Source organism: Anomaloglossus baeobatrachus, unplaced genomic scaffold (genome assembly GCF_048569485.1).
Source record: "Anomaloglossus baeobatrachus isolate aAnoBae1 unplaced genomic scaffold, aAnoBae1.hap1 Scaffold_423, whole genome shotgun sequence".
NCBI lineage: Eukaryota > Metazoa > Chordata > Amphibia > Anura > Aromobatidae > Anomaloglossus > Anomaloglossus baeobatrachus.
In genome coordinates, this window is record NW_027443565.1 from 114966 (window position 1) to 132039 (window position 17074).

Below are 17074 nucleotides of genomic sequence, written 5' to 3' on the forward strand. Positions count from 1 at the left end.
GACCAAAAGAGTCCTTGTCAGGACTATTGTAGCAGTATACAGGCAGGCAGGCAGGCAGGGTATATAGCCATTCCTAGTGGTGACCGTATACCAGCCTTCATCATATCTGGGGCTGGTGTACACAGTCTAAAACAGTCCTGATAGTGTCAGACTTCTCAGCAATTGTCGCTCCTAAAACCTGTTAGGTTCTTAGTGCGTCCGTGCTTGCATTTAAAAACCGCACGTGTGTGCCTGTCGGTGGCAGCGTACAGGTGCACTTGTGTGCGTTTTTACCAAACTATTATATAACGCACAAGTGTAGTGTATAATACACGTCAGTCAGCAGTGGCTGATAGTGTCAGAGTTCTCGTCATTAATTTTTGCTCCTAAAACCTGTGTTAGGTTCTTAGTGCGTCCGTGCTTGCATTTAAAAACCGCACGTGTGTGCCTGTCGGTGGCAGCGTACAGGTGCACTTGTGTGCGTTTTTACCAAACTATTATATAACGCACAAGTGTAGTGTATAATACACGTCAGTCAGCAGTGGCTGATAGTGTCAGAGTTCTCGTCATTAATTTTTGCTCCTAAAACCTGTGTTAGGTTCTTATTGCGTCCGTGCTTGCATTTAAAAACCGCACGTGTGTGCCTGTCGGTGGCAGCGTACAGGTGCACTTGTGTGCGTTTTTACCAAACTATTATATAACGCACAAGTGTAGTGTATAATACACGTCAGTCAGCAGTGGCTGATAGTGTCAGAGTTCTCGTCATTAATTTTTGCTCCTAAAACCTGTGTTAGGTTCTTAGTGCGTCCGTGCTTGCATTTAAAAACCGCACGTGTGTGCCTGTCGGTGGCAGCGTACAGGTGCACTTGTGTGCGTTTTTACCAAACTATTATATAACGCACAAGTGTAGTGTATAATACACGTCAGTCAGCAGTGGCTGATAGTGTCAGAGTTCTCGTCATTAATTTTTGCTCCTAAAACCTGTTAGGTTCTTAGTGCGTCCGTGCTTGCATTTAAAAACCGCACGTGTGTGCCTGTCGGTGGCAGCGTACAGGTGCACTTGTGTGCGTTTTTACCAAACTATTATATAACGCACAAGTGTAGTGTATAATACACGTCAGTCAGCAGTGGCTGATAGTGTCAGAGTTCTCATCATTAATTTTTGCTCCTAAAACCTGTTAGGTTCTTAGTGCGTCTGTGCTTGCATTTAAAAACCGCACGTGTGTGCCTGTCGGTGGCAGCGTACAGGTGCACAATTTGCACAAACTTTGATATAACGCCCAAGTCTAGTGAATACACGTCAGCACAGCATTGCAAAATGCGCAAGGGCGTTGGCAAGGAACAAGGAAGTGGACGTGATGGTGGTGCAGGCAGAGGCCGAGGTCGTGGGCAAGCTCTAATTTTGCCACAACAAAGGGCCACATCTAGTCGCTCGCACGTCCTGTCCCAAATTCTTGGGGACCGCAGCAGTACACCGCTCTTGAACCAAGACCAGTGTCAACAGGTTGTTAGTTGGATAGCGGATAATGCTTCCAGTCAGATTGGCACCACCACAAACACTCTGTCTTCCACACGGTCAAGTGTCAGTAGCTGTGATACTGCACCGCACATTTCAGAACCTGATCCTCCTTCCTACCACAAGGCTGAGTACACGTCCTCGGACATTAATGATCCCACACTTGGACACTCGGAAGAGCTGTTCACGTTTCCATTCGCACATTCTGGCCTCTCGCCAGCTCATGTTGAAGTGGGTCATGAGGAGATCGTATGTACAGATGGCCAAATATTTGAGCAGCCACGTTCTCACGAAGTTGGCAACGTGTCTCAACAAGGGGTGGACGATGATGAGACACAATTGTCAGGAAGTCAGGAGGAGGAGCAGGGTGCGGAAGAGGAAGACGACGTGGTGGATGATCCAGTAACTGACCCAACCTGGCAGGAGGATATGCAGAGCGAGGACAGCAGTGCACAGGGGGAGGGAGGCGTAGCATCCCAACAGGCAGTAAGAAGCAGGGTGGTGGCTCCAGGCAGAAGTCAGGCAACCGTTCCCCGGAACAACAACACGACACAAGGTGCCTGTACAAATGTTAGGTCTTCCCGAGTCTGGCAGTTTTTTAAGTTGGATCCAGATGATTCTAAAAAGGCCATTTGCAACACCTGCCATGCCAGCATCAGCAGGGGTACCAAAACTAGCAGCCTGACCACCACCAGCATGATCAGGCACATGTCAGCCAAGCACCCGACTTTGTGGGAAGTACAACAGAGTCGAGGAGCAGTGCTTGCTAATGTCACTGCTACGTCTTCGCTGGTTGTGCATGCGAGCCAATCCCCTGTCCATGCTGCCTGCGAACAAGCCTCCTCCGGTCCTGCACCTGCAGTTGCCTACTCAGAAATAACACCATCATCAAGCACGTCCTTGTCCCAGCGCAGCGTTCAGTTATCCATTCAGCAAACCTTTGAACGCAGGCGCAAATACACTGCCAACACCCCACATGCCACAGTTCTAAATGCTAACATTTCGCGACTGCTTGCGCTGGAAATGTTGCCTTTTAGGCTGGTGGAGACAGAAGCATTCCGCGACCTGATGGCGGCAGCTGTCCCACGTTACTCGGTCCCCAGCCGCCACTATTTCTCCCGGTGTGCCGTCCCCGCGTTGCATAACCACGTGTCACAAAACATCACACGTGCCCTGAACAACGCTGTTTCACCCAAAGTCCACCTAACCACAGACACATGGTGACGATTATCTCGAGAGTGCAAAGTAGCCAAATTAAACTTTTACTGGATTTCCACTTACTTTATCAAATCTCATCTCCACCACAGTTTGCATCTGTTATAGTTTTGGAGAAAATTGTGGTCATTTCATTTTTGCGCGAATGTGTTCAGATTCCTTTTTTATTGCCCTGCCTAAGGGCTATACTATAATACACCCACTTCCTGACAATGGACACTTAATGTTTTGAGGCCCTCATGCACGTCTCTATCCAGGGACAACGTGGAGCCTCCCAATTTTTGGCTGCCCTGCCAAAGGGCTATACTATAATACACCCACTTCCTGACAATGGACACTTAATGTTTTGAGGCCCTCATGCACGTCTCTATCCAGGGACAACGTGGAGCCTCCCAGTTTTTGGCTGCCCTGCCAAAGGGCTATACTACAAAAGACCCACTTCCTTCCAATGGGCACTTCAGGTTTACAGGCCCTCATGCACGTCTCTATCCAGGGACAACGTGGAGCCTCCCAATTTTTGGCTGCCCTGCCTAAGGGCTATACTATAATACACCCACTTCCTGACAATGGACACTTAATGTTTTGAGGCCCTCATGCATGTCTCTATCCAGGGACAACGTGGAGCCTCCCAATTATTGGCTGCCCTGCCAAAGGGCTATACTACAAAAGACCCACTTCCTTCCAATGGGCACTTCAGGTTTACAGGCCCTCATGCACGTCTCTATCCAGGGACAACGTGGAGCCTCCCAATTTTTGGCTGCCCTGCCAAAGGGCTATACTACAAAAGACCCACTTCCTTCCAATGGGCACTTCAGGTTTACAGGCCCTCATGCACGTCTCTATCCAGGGACAACGTGGAGCCTCCCAATTTTTGGCTGCCCTGCCTAAGGGCTATACTATAATACACCCACTTCCTGACACTGGACACTTAATGTTTTGAGGCCCTCATGCACGTCTCTATCCAGGGACAACGTGGAGCCTCCCAATTTTTGGCTGCCCTGCCTAAGGGCTATACTACAATAGACCCACTTCCTTACAATGGGCACTTCAGGTTTACAGGCCATCATGCACGTCTGTATGCAGGGGCATTGGTGAACCTCACAATTTTGGACTGCCCTGGCAAAGGAAAATACTACAAAGACTCAGTTCCTCAAAATGGGCACATTAGACTCAGAGGCCTTTATGTACGTCTCTTCTCAGGGACATCGGAGTGCCACACAATGTTTTACGTAAAATCTTTCATGTATTGATCTCAAAAAGTAACATACATTAGCTCTATCTCACTATTGGGTATGTGCCCTTACCATTTCCGCTATGAAAAATCATTTTGGTGTCATTTTGGAAGGTTTTCTGGTGAGTCCGTAAAAATGGCGTAAAACGCGGACAAAATTATTCACAGCTGTGACTTTTGAGTGATAAATGCTTCAAGGGGTCTTCCCCATGCTGTTGCCATGTCATTTGAGCACTCTTCGGAGACTTTTGTGCCATTTTTAGGGTTTCTACATGCTGCCGGTGGTCATTTCACAAAAATACTCGGGTCTCCCATAGGATAACATTGGGCTCGGTGCTCGGGCCGAGTACACGAGTATCTTGGGAGGCTCGGCCCGAGCTTCGAGCACCCGAGTTTTTTAGTACTCGCTCATCACTACTAATAAACCTAAAAAATAAAAATAAATTGAATAAAAATCATGAATGTTGTGTTATAACAGGAAATTCGGTGTAAGAATGAATATCCGGGATGAGAGTTCAGCGAATGAGTTATAGAAATTGTTACAAAAAGGAGTGTGTACGGTTTATGCGTAAATTTTCAGAATGCGTACATGAAAATTATATGTATGTGAGAATGTCCCCCATGCTTTGTAAAAAGTTATTTATGAAAATGTAAATAAGATATATAAAAATGCCTAATTATTTATAATTTATGAGAAAGATATATATGTATGGAAGAATGTTATAAGGTGTCCAAGAACCATAAAGAAAAAGGGTGCATATATAATGTTAGAGGTCTAGAGTTCCACCAGGCTATATCACCCCTAAAGAAATAGAAAGAAGACCTTACTACCTGTGTACCCCAAAAAAAGCTATATTTCTTAGCCAGGATTATGGTGGAGATATGCACAAGTGAAATAAGAATATAAAGTAATACAATAAGATTATAAAACCAATATGTGTGTAATACTATTGTATGTTTTGAGGATTTCGATAGCGTTAGGGCAATGACAACCAGAGACGAGTTTGTGGTACAAGATGTTTATAATATGTAACCACGGTAGATACACAGCGGAAATACACAAAACACATGAAAATACCTTTCTGAAACGGAGCGAAGGGGATTCCCGGGGCCACGCACCGGACTCCCCCAGGGAGACCACCAGAGCGAACCCCTATACAGGGACTGTCCGGCAATCAACCCCGGAAGGCCTAAATGCGCCGCAGCCGGGACACAAGGGGCAAGTGGTAAAGTCCAGAAGTGTCCGTACGGGATGAAAGTCCAGAATGGTTATGAGCCGGAAGAAACCGGGCAGACGTGCTGACCAAAGACGGCAGACGGAGTCCGGGCACAGCTTGAAGAAACCGGGTATGGTCCAGAGTCGGTCGGTAGACTTTCAGGAGGATCCAAAGGTAATCAAGAAGTAGCAGCAGCAGCAAAGCAGGAGCACACAGCAAGCCGTATACTCAGGCACTGGACTAGGCTTAGAGGCGGCCTTTTAAGCAGCTGGACAGGAAGTAGGGCAACAGAACATAAAACTCCATGTTAACCGAGGGCAAGCTCATGCAAAAAAGAGAACTGGAAAACCCGGAAACCTGACATTACTCCCCCCCCCAGAAACGGCCTCAGGACGGGTCAGGGCCTGGCTTGTCCGGGTACCGTCGATGAAACTGAGCGATCTTCCGGGGAGCTCGAATGTTACCCACCGGTTCCCAGGAATCGTCCTCGGGGGCGTACCCCTGCCAACGTACCAGATACTGAAGCCGACGACGATGGAGCCGGGAGTCAATAATGTCCTCAACCACGAACTGCTCCTCGCCGTCGACCATCACAGGCGGAGGAGGAGGCACGACACGACCATGAAACGTATTGGGAGAGACGGATTTGAGGAGAGAAACATGAAAGACCGGGTGTACCTTGAGATGGTGCGGTAACCGCAGCCGACAGGCCACAGGGCTCACGATCCCGGTGATCTTAAATGGACCGATGAATTTTTGTCCCAGCTTCTGCGAAGGGACACCCAATCTCAGGTTCTTGGTGGACAACCATACAGAGTCCCCTACCTTATACATGGGTGCCGGTTTCCGGTGAGTGTCTGCCGACCTCTTGTAACGCTCCTGGGCCGTAGCCACACTGTCCTTTAGAACCTCCAGATTTTGTCGAAGCTCTGTCAATCTGTCCTCCACCGCAGGCACTGAGACCGCAACCGGTGACCTAGGCAAAATAGTCGGATGGTAACCCAAGTTAGCAAAAAAGGGCGTTACCTTAGTGGAGCTGCTCTGAGTGTTGTTATACGAGAACTCCGCCAACGGAAGCATCTTCAACCAATCGTCCTGCAGATGGCTGACATAACATCGAAGGTATTGTTCCAGGGTTTGATTGGTCCGTTCGGTTTGCCCATTTGTCTGAGGATGGTATGCAGAAGACAAACAGACATCAATCTGGAGTGCCGTACAAAACCCCTTCCAGAACCTAGACGTGAACTGCACGCCCCGGTCAGAGATGATCTCGTCTGGTACCCCATGCAATCGGAATACGTTCTGGATAACCAAATCCACTGTCTCTGCGGCTGAGGGAAGACCGGCACACGGAATAAAGTGAGCAGCTTTAGTCAACCGATCCACCACCACTAAAATGGTATTGTGACCGTCTGAGACGGGCAACTCCACAATAAAATCCATTGAGATAGACCCCCAAGGGCGAGATGGCACGGGTAACGGTTGGAGGAGTCCTGTAGGAGCCACACGAGGGACCTTGCACCGGGCACAAACCACACATGAGTGGACATAGTCCTTTACGTCCTTTAAACAGGTAGGCCACCAGAAGAAACGGTTCAGAAATTCCTGCGTCTTCTGTACCCCCCTATGACCAGCCAACACGGAGTCATGGACCAACTTGAGAACCCGAAGTCTTACGGCCTCCGGGACATAAATGCGTCGCTCTCTCAACCACACACCATTCCGAAGAACAAGAGTTACATCATTCGGGGGGGCAGCAAGAAATACGTCACCATCATAGGCCAGCTTGATGTCCTTCCACAAGTCCTGGTCCTGGATTACTCCAACGAAATTGGCATCCGATAACACGGTCTGAGACGGGGTTCCAGGCACGGAGTCCACGGCGTGGATTCGGGACAAGGCATCGGCTTTCCCATTACGTGAACCTGGACGGTATGTAACGACAAAATTGAACTGGTTAAGGAATAGGCTCCAACGGGCTTGCCGTGGAGACAGGCACCTGGCAGACTTAAGAAACTCCAGATTACGATGATCTGTGAGTACTATCACTTGCTGCGCGGCTCCCTGTAAGTGGTGTCTCCATTCCTTGAAGGCGGAAATAATCGCTAACAATTCTTTGTCCGCAATGTCATAGTTCCTTTCTGCAGGGGACAACCGGCGGGAAAAGAAAGCACACGGATGTAAGAGACTCTTGTCCCCAGTCCTTTGAGAAAGGATGGCCCCTAATGCGTAGTCGGAAGCGTCGACTTCCACGATAAAGGGAAGTGCGGGATTCGGATGTACCAATATAGGCGCTGAGGTAAAACAGACCTTGAGACGATGGAAGGCTTCCTGGGCCTGGGCGGACCACACAAACTTCTGTCCTTTCTTGGTTAACAGAGTGATGGGACGAACGATTTCTGAAAAATTACGGATAAAACGTCGGTAAAAGTTGGCAAAACCGACAAAGCGTTGTACCTCTTTGATGTTTCCCGGTTCCGGCCAGTCTAGAATCGCTTGTATTTTGCCAGACTCCATGTTCAGTCCCTGAGGAGAGATGACATAACCTAAGAATTGTATCTGTGAGCAATGGAATTCGCATTTCTCCAGTTTGATGTACAGGTGGTTTTCCCTCAGCCGGGTAAGTACGGTCTTGACGTGCTCCTGGTGTTCCTGTAGGGAATCAGAAAAGATTAGGATATCGTCCAGATAAATCACCATGAATTGGTCCATGATATCCCTAAAAATATCGTTAACTAGATGTTGGAAAGCCGCGGGAGCGTTACAAAGTCCAAAAGGCATCACTAGGTACTCAAAATGTCCATACCGACATCGGAACGCGGTCTTCCACTCGTCTCCGGGACGTATGCGGAGTAGATTGTATGCCCCACGGAGGTCCAATTTGGTGAATATTTTTGCCTGTTGGACCCTCTCCAATAGCTCAGGAATCAATGGTAACGGATACCGGTTCCGGATGGTTATTTTATTCAGTTCCCGGTAGTCAATACAGGGTCTTAGAGTCCCCTCTTTCTTTTTCACAAAAAAGATGGGTGCCCCTGCTGGTGAGGTAGACGGACGAATAAATCCCTTCGCCAGACTTTCATCAATGTAGTTTTTTAGTGCTTCTAGCTCAGGTGCCGCCAACGGGTAGACATGACCAAACGGGATCTCCGCCCCTGGGAGTAAGTCTATGGGGCAATCATACGGTCTATGCGGGGGAAGCCGATCGGCTTTTCTTTTGTCGCATATGTCCGCAAAGTCGTTATACACCGGGGGTAGAACAGGTACCTGTACAGTGCCCTCCGCATTCGGCGTTACTGGAACCGGAACAGTTGGACTAATGGTCGGAATACTCTGCGGTGGGAAGGATATTTCCTTAGTTTCCCAATCGATGACCGGATTTGTAGACCGTAGCCACGGAATACCTAAAATAATCGGAAAATGAGGAGAAGAAATTAGCATGAAAACAAGGGTCTCCTGCTGACCTGGCTTCATGACGCACTCTAGCGGTACGGTTTCCCGATCAACTGGTCCAGAGATTAACGGAGATCCGTCTACCGTCTCCATGGTAACCGGTGAGGCTCTTTGCTGAGTCCGGATACCGTGTTTCCTGGCAAAAGAGGAGTCCATGAAATTTCCCCCTGCCCCAGAATCTATCATTGCAGAGGTAGGTATTAGCTGTCCCTCCCACCGGATCTGAATGGGGAGCGAGCAATGGGTATATTTCCCTTCCGAGTCCTTCGGTGAGGTTGACATTACAGTCAAGGGAAATACCGCATCCAAGTGTCCACTTGCCTCAGAGATATCGGACTCTGCGTCCGTGTTGTCACACTCTGCCATGGCTGCCAATACCTTATTTGGGCGATTCGGACGTTTCGGGCAGTCGATCAAGAAATGGTCTGATTGACCGCAATAGAAACACAGACGCTCACGGAGCCGGTGTTCGCGACGTTCATTGGTCTCTCGCTTTTGCAGAGAGTCCACTTGCATAGGAACGTCCTCGGCCTCCCGTGGCGTCCTGAGAGCGGGTTCTCTGGAAGGAAATGCAAAGTTGTTTACACGGTTTACAGCTGCCCATTTTTCCTGTCTACGTTCCGTCAAGCGGGTATCAATACGCACACAGTGCTGGAGAAACAGTTCAAAATCCCCTGGAGATTCAGAACGAGCTAACTCGTCCTTGATGGTACCGGACAACCCCTTTCTGAAAACAGACAATAATGCATTGTTTCCCCAGTCGGTGTCTACCACTAACCTCTTGAACTCAGTGGCATATTCAACTACAGAACGCTTTCCCTGACGTAAGGAAAGGAGAGCCGATTCAGCGGTAGCACGGCGATTCGGATCATCAAACATCTGCGCCATTGCGGTCAGAAAATCATCTAGGTGATTTAAACGGATGTCCCGGTTCTCTATCATAGGATTAGCCCAAGCCAGTGCTTGTGAGGTTAATAACATAATTATACATAACACTTTGGACCGGTCAGAACGGTAATAATCAGCATGTACATCAAAAAACAGTATACATTGGTTCACAAATCCACGAAACTGACTACGGTCACCATTGAAACGGAATGGGGGTAACCTAGGCATACCGGCAGCTGATACGGACGTAGTGGGGCCGGCTTCCTGAGCCTCCACTCTGACTTGCAAGTCCTGTATAGCCGGACCCAGTACCTGGTGATCATGGCCCAGCTGTGCCTCCATATCTCTAAGTTTAGTCTGCACCACCTCCATCTCCTGCTGCAAGGAGTTAATCATAGAAAAGAGCTGATCTACTCCTCGTGTCTCAGTCATTGCCCCAGTGAAATCCTCTTGTGGCCTGAGTATAATGTAATACTATTGTATGTTTTGAGGATTTCGATAGCGTTAGGGCAATGACAGCCAGAGACGAGTTTGTGGTACAAGATGTTTATGATATGTAACCATGGTAGATACACAACGGAAATACACAGTATAACAAACACATGAAAATACCTTTCTGAAACGGAGCGAAGGGGATTCCCGGGGCCACGCACCAGACTCCCCCAGGGAGACCACCAGAGCGAACCCCTATACAGGGACTGTCCGGCAATCAACCCCGGAAGGCCTAAATGCGCCGCAGCCGGGACACAAGGGGCAAGCGGTAAAGTCCAGAAGTGTCCGTACGGGATGAAAGTCCAGAATGGTTATGAACCGGAAGAAACCGGGCAGACGTGCTGACCAAAGACGGCAGACGGAGTCCGGGCACAGTTTGAAGAAACCGGGTGTGGTCCAGAGTCGGTCGGTAGATTTTCAGGAGGATCCAAAGGTAATCAAGTAGCAGCAGCAGCAAAGCAGGAGCACACAGCAAGCAGTATACTCAGGCACTGGACTAGGCTTAGAGGCGGCCTTTTAAGCAGCTGGACAGGAAGTAGGGCAACAGAACATAAAACTCCATGTTAACCGAGGGCAAGCTCTTTCAAAAGAGGACTGGAAAACCCGGAAACCTGACAATGTGTGCATTCATGCACCACCCGGTACGCTACCCTTGCCAAATTGCTCACTCTAGATCCCCACACGATCCATGAAGCCGTTCCCCCGGTCACACCGCCTGCTGCCGGTTCCCACTCATCCCTGGGGGAGTTAGGCGAGTGGTATCGAGAGCTACATGTCGGCACTGATGATACCCCCATACACCACAAGGAAGGGGTATACCGGGTGGTACAGGAGTATGAGCGGGTTTTTAGCAAGCACCCTCTAGATTTTGGGCAGATTAAAGGGGTTCAACACCACATCCCTACCGGTACACACTCCCCTATTAAAGAGAGATACAGGCCTATTCCCCCTGCCCACTACCAATGCGCCAAAGACATGTTGAGGAACATGAAGGAGGCAGGGGTTATTAGGGACAGCTGTAGTCCCTGGGCCGCTCCGTTGGTGCTGGTTAAGAAGAAGGATGGCACCATGCGGATGTGTGTGGATTACCGGAAGATTAACCAGATAACGCATAAGGATGCTTACCCTCTGCCCCGCATCAAAGAGTCCCTGGCCTCGCTGAGAACCGCTAACTACTTCTCCACCCTTGACCTCACCAGCGGGTACTGGCAGGTGGCCGTGGCACCGGAAGACCGAGAGAAGACTGCCTATGGGACCGTTTTGCTGTACTTGGATGATGTGATTGTGTACTCACAGACGTATGAAGCCCACCTGGAGCACCTAGCCGAGGTGTTCGCGTCCCTTGCCAAGTATGGGATGAAGTTGAAGCCCTCAAAGTGTCATCTGCTGAAACCCAGAGTGCAGTACCTAGGACATGTGGTTGGTGCGGAAGGTGTCGCCCCCAACCCCGAGAAGATCACCGCCATCCAAGACTGGCCGAGACCGACCACAGTGAGGGAAGTGAGGCAGTTTCTGGGCCTGGTGGGATATTACCGTCGCTTCATTAAGGGGTACACAAAGATGGCTGCCCCCATGCAAGACCTCCTCGTAGGACAGACCAAGGGTGGTAGATCCCTAGTAGCCCCATTGGTGTGGGAAGAAAAGCATGAGGAATCCTTCCGCCAGCTGAGAACAGCCCTGACCGGAGAGGAAATCCTAGCGTACCCTGACTACAGCCGCCCATTCATCCTCTACACCGACGCCAGCAATGTGGGCTTGGGGGCTGTTCTATCCCAGGTCCAAGACAGAAGGGAAAAGGTAATAGCTTATGCTAGCCGAAAACTCCGACCGACTGAGAGGAACCCTGAGAACTACATCTCCTTCAAGCTTGAGCTCTTGGCACTGGTGTGGGCTATCACCGAGCGGTTCCGCCATTACCTGGCAGCAGCCAAGTTCACCGCGTACACAGACAATAACCTGCTGACCCATCTAGATACGGCCAAGCTGGGCGCGTTGGAGCAGCGGTGGGTGACCAGGTTAGCCAACTACGATTTCACCATCAAGTACCGGGCCGGCCGTACCAACGTCAATGCCAATGCACTCTCCCGGATGCCCCACCTGTCGGAAGAGGGGCCAGAGGATGATGACCTCGAAGAGATCGAGTTGCCTGCATTTCACCGGCCATTCACTGAGAAGGTGCACGTCTACCAACAACGGGTGAACCTGGATCCGCTGCCCCGACAGGACTGGCAGGAAGCTCAGGACCAGGCACCTGCTGTCCGCCTGGTCAAGACTCTAGTGGAACAGGGTTCTGCTGGGATAGACCCTGCTGCCCCTGCCGAAGCCCAACGTCTGTGGCAAGAATGGACCCGGCTATACCTACACCAGGGGAAGTTGTATCGCGAGCTGATTAATCCAAAGACTCACGAGAAGATCCGCCAGCTGGTGATTCCCCAGGCTAACGTGCCCACCGTCCTGCAAGCATACCATGATGGTGCAGTGCACTTCGGGTGGAAGAAGCTAGAGATGTTGTTAAGAGAGCGGTTCTATTGGAGTGGAATGCGGGAATCTGTGGAGGCCTGGTGCCGAGAATGTGGCCCTTGCGCATTGAGAAGGAAGGACGAGGCCAGCCAGAAGGCACCCCTACACCCGATCATTACACACCAACCGCTGGAGCTGGTTGCCCTTGACCATGTAAAGCTCACCCCCAGCCGAAGTGGGTACACCTACGCTCTGACCATCGTAGACCACTACTCGAGGTTCCTGGTGGTTGTCCCAGTTAAGGACTTAACCGGCCGCACCGCTGCTAAGGCTTTCCAGGCTTATTTCTGTTGACCGCATTGGTACCCGGAGAGGGTGCTTACCGACCAGGGTCCGGCCTTTGAAGCAGAGGTATTCCAGGAATTCTGCCAGTTGTACGGCTGCAAGAAAATCCGGACCACGCCTTACCACGCCCAAACCAATGGCATTTGTGAAAAGATGAACCACTTGGTCCTGGGCCTCCTCAAGACGTTACCACTGGAAGAGCGGAACCTGTGGCTGGAGAATCTACCTGACCTGGTCGATATGTACAACAACATCCCTTCCAGCTCTACGAAATGCACTCCAGCATACCTGATGAGAGCTCGTCCCGGCCGGCTACCAGTGGATCTGGAAATGGGCTTGGAAGCTTCAGAAGCACTCCTGTCGACAGCTGAATGGGACACTCGGCGGAGGACACAGTACCGACAGGTCCAGGAGTATGTTGAAAAGAACTTGTGCCGGAGTCGGGGACAACAGGAGCAGTGCTTCAACAAGAAGGCGCCTGCCGGTTCCTTCCAACCTGGGGATGTAGTGCTGAAGTGGAAAAGAAGGGCCCACAAGCTGGATGATCAATGGGAAAAAACCCCGTATGTAGTCCAGCCCACAGGATGGGAGAATGGGAAGGCCTACCAGATCAGCCGTGACCAGGGGGGGACTTTGGCCACGGTTTCCCGAGACCACCTGAAGAAGTGCCCACCAGCATTGAGAGTAGCGGATGAGGCTCCAGTTCCCAGTCCAGTGGAGAAGGAAAAAGAGGTAATCCACACCATGATGGGTGATTTTCCAGCAGACTGGCCTACACAGAACGGTGCGGTGATCCTTCCAGTGATACTGTTCCCACAACCCGTGGATGAAGAAATGATGGAAACGGTTAACCGCGAGCCAGTGCCCAGGGATGTACCTGTACCCAGCTCCCCTACGCCTCCGCCTGCCCCACATGATAGCAGGGAGGAGGAACTGACTGTTCCCTCTGCCCCACTGCCTGTCACCACTGACACCGGATCCCGAAGGTCCACTCGCCCCAACCTAGGTAGACCCCCACTTAGGTACAGGGAAACTACTCTTTAAAAGGGGGGGGGCTTTATGTGTTGAGTGTACCAGTTTGAAAGTTTTAAATGATAAGTAAAGATGATCAACCAAAGAAGTTTACCTGATTGAACCGTGATTAAACCGGCCGTTGCCGGCAACTGTTGTCCCCGTAGGGACTGTGCAACCATTGCGTAAGGAACTGCTTACGGACAAGCCCGAGAACTTGCAGGGCAACCACAAACTTAGTGCAATGTAAATAAAAATGTTTGTTGGCTTGACACCGTTACCGCCTCCGGAGAGGCTGATTTGGGAGGATGGGCCTGGAGGAAAGGGATGGCCTAGGCCCGCCACTACCGTAACCGGTGGCGATCCTCCGGGGGTTCAGGGGTCCCCTTGGACGTGGGCCCCCTGAAAGAGACAGAACCCGCTCGGGCAACTTGGTGCTGGACTGGGGTCAAGGGGTGCTGCCCGCTTCTTAGGGGCAGCATCAGGGCCAGGTTGTTTGGGTGGGAGAAGAGCGGAAGCTGTACCGTTGTAAAATGTTTATGATGCTTTTACATGTTTTACCGTTTTATTCTTTTTCAGTTGTGAAAATAAAACCGGTGATGGACGGGCAGCCCGCGGACGGTCTGCATTTTACTATAGGGGAATGTGGCGCCCTGGACAAGCCAGGTCGTCACAGGTACTACACCAACACGCTCTACACTCCGGCTAGGCACACCGAAGCTAAACACAAATCCTAGTTGCCTTCCTCCAGGGGCTGATGTCCACACCAGGGGGTGGGCCAGGCGGTTGATCCCACCCACCGAGGAGTTCACAGTCCTGGAGGCGGGAAAAGGAGTCAGATTAGAGATCAGTTTTGGAGTTAGAGAAGTGAAGAGGAGAGGAGACTGACCGTGTCCGTGTGTGTGGCCCGGGCACTCAGCAAGGTTGGCAGACGGTGGTGACCTTCTGCAGGAGAGGCTGATTGGAGTGAACCGTACGGACCGGGGATGGGCGGTGGCCCGCCGGTACCAGATCGGGGAGTGAAGAGAAGCCAGCACCATCCGGCAGGGCCTACGGACCCCGACCAGGCTAGGAGTCGCCGTAAAACCGGTCAAATCCGTTAGCGACAGGAACCTCCAGGGTTTCCCAGCAGTCAAGACCCGATTGAAGGCAACAGCTCACACCGTAGAGGGAAGCACAGTCACCGCCAAGGCTACAGTTCCCAGGGCCAGAGCCTGCGGGCAAAAGGGGCTCCCTCAGCATCCATCCAAGCTGGGGAGCGGGTTACCGGTGGGAAGCCCGCTAGATTTTGGGGGAATAAAAGGGGTCCACCACCACATCCCCACAGGTGCACACCCACCCATCAAAGAGAGCTATAAGCCAATACCACCTTCACATTGCCAGTGTACCAAGGACATGTTGAGCAACATGAAGGCGGCTGGGGTTATCCGTGACAGTTGTAGCCTTTGGGCAGCTCTGTTGATCCTGTTAAAAAAGAAGGACGGCACCACTCCCCGTATTGAGGAATCGCTAGCTGCATTGAGAACTGCAAATTATTTTTCTACCCTTGATCTCACTAGTCACTATTGGCAAGTGTCCGTTGCTGAGGCAGACCGGGAGAAGACCGCCTTCGCCACCCCTATGGGTCTCTGCGAGTTCAAAAGCATGCCCTTCGAGCTGTGCAATGCGCCAGGAACCTTCCAGAGGCTGATGGAATGCTGCTTGGGACAAGATTTTAGGGTGTATAAAAAGGGAGATTAGATCCCGTGATCCCAACGTATTGTTACACCTCTATAAATCACTTGTAAGGCTACATCTGGAATATGGGAACCAGTTTTGGGCTCCACATTTTAATAAGGACATTCAGAAGTTAGAGTCAGTTCAAAGGTGGGCAACTAGACTACTACAAGGAATGGAAGGCCTCCCATATGATGACAAGTTGAAAAAGTTATTAAGTGATTATTGGCTGCAATGGGGCTTTCTGGCTGGTGCCAGCCTCTCTTCTTAGCACACAGGAACCACAATCCCTACACCATGCTTCAATGGATTCTCTCATCCCAGCCCAGTAAAACTACATATTTTACACAGTCATAAGCAGCCAAAAGGGATCTATTCTATTCAATTGCAAATGATCTAGATAAGACTGAGAATAAGATACTGCACGGGACATAGCAGAGTTGGTCAAGTTGAGTGGAGATGAGTTTGCTATTTGGCACAGCTTTTTGCATCAATAAAGCAAGTAAAAGGTGTGAAAGATAAAAAAAAGGGTGAAAGTGTGAAAAGTGAATTGGCCAAATTGAGGTGCATATAAAGTTTTTGCTTTCTTTCAATTCACTAATGGGGCTCATTTGAATCAGGTGAATTGAGTTCTGCTTTTGGAAACTGGGTTAAGAAGGGGTGCACCGGTCCTGGAGGTACTGCAATACCAGGTCAATGCGTGGAGTGGACAGAGCAAGATTTTTTCCATCTCCTTGTTCTAAAAATCCATTTAATATATGGTCCCCAGAGAGGGGACGTATCAGATATTAAACTGATAAGAACAGATTTAATTTTTTTTTTTTTCTGTTTATCAGTAGGACTTCAAAATAACAAAGGTGATCGCCTCCCGTTGCCTGGGAACCGTCCAGGCACAAGAGGGCTATGTGTCACCAGAAGGCGCACACACTTCCTCAAGGCCGGCAGACGTGCAATCCCAGGCACCTTCCAGTACCGACCAAGGTAGCGTCCTCCGAAACTACACTTGATCTTAGCCAAAAGGCCGAGAAGCTATAACCCGAATTGGTTACGGCCTTGAGTGGCACCCTGGCCTATACCGGACACATCTTAGGGAGAGGGAGACAAACCCACGCCTACAGAAGACATTTTGTCACTCAAGCCAACCCTTGAAAAGGCTGTTTTGCAGAGCAAAAACAAGAAGAATGGTGCTTTTTGCAGCCGCCGCCCACTGCAATGAATCTGAATAACTCCTCCTTTTGGACACAAGCACCTCCCCTCCCCCTTGCAGTCTTTCCAATTCATGATACAAAAAGACGGACGGACAGGACAGGACAGGACAGGCTGCCTGACTTTCCGTCACTGCCACCCTTTGCCATCCTTGCCCGTAGAAAGCCCTTTCATCATCCCCAAACCCTAATCTTTTCCCTTCCCTTCCCAGATGCGTCTCACTCCCTTTCATTAGGAAGTGAGCGCAGCCTTTTCTCCGTTCTGCACATGCGCGACGTTAAACACAAATGCGCAGGCGTGCGTTCCATTACCCTCACTGCATTCCACTCCCATACAGGAAGTGGG

At 50.4% G+C, this 17074-nt stretch overlaps 1 pseudogene; it reads right to left on the minus strand.

Moving 5' to 3' along the window:
- Positions 1 to 16178: 16178 nt before the first annotated feature.
- LOC142279079 (U2 spliceosomal RNA) lies at positions 16179 to 16385 on the minus strand (annotated as a pseudogene).
- Positions 16386 to 17074: the final 689 nt, after the last annotated feature.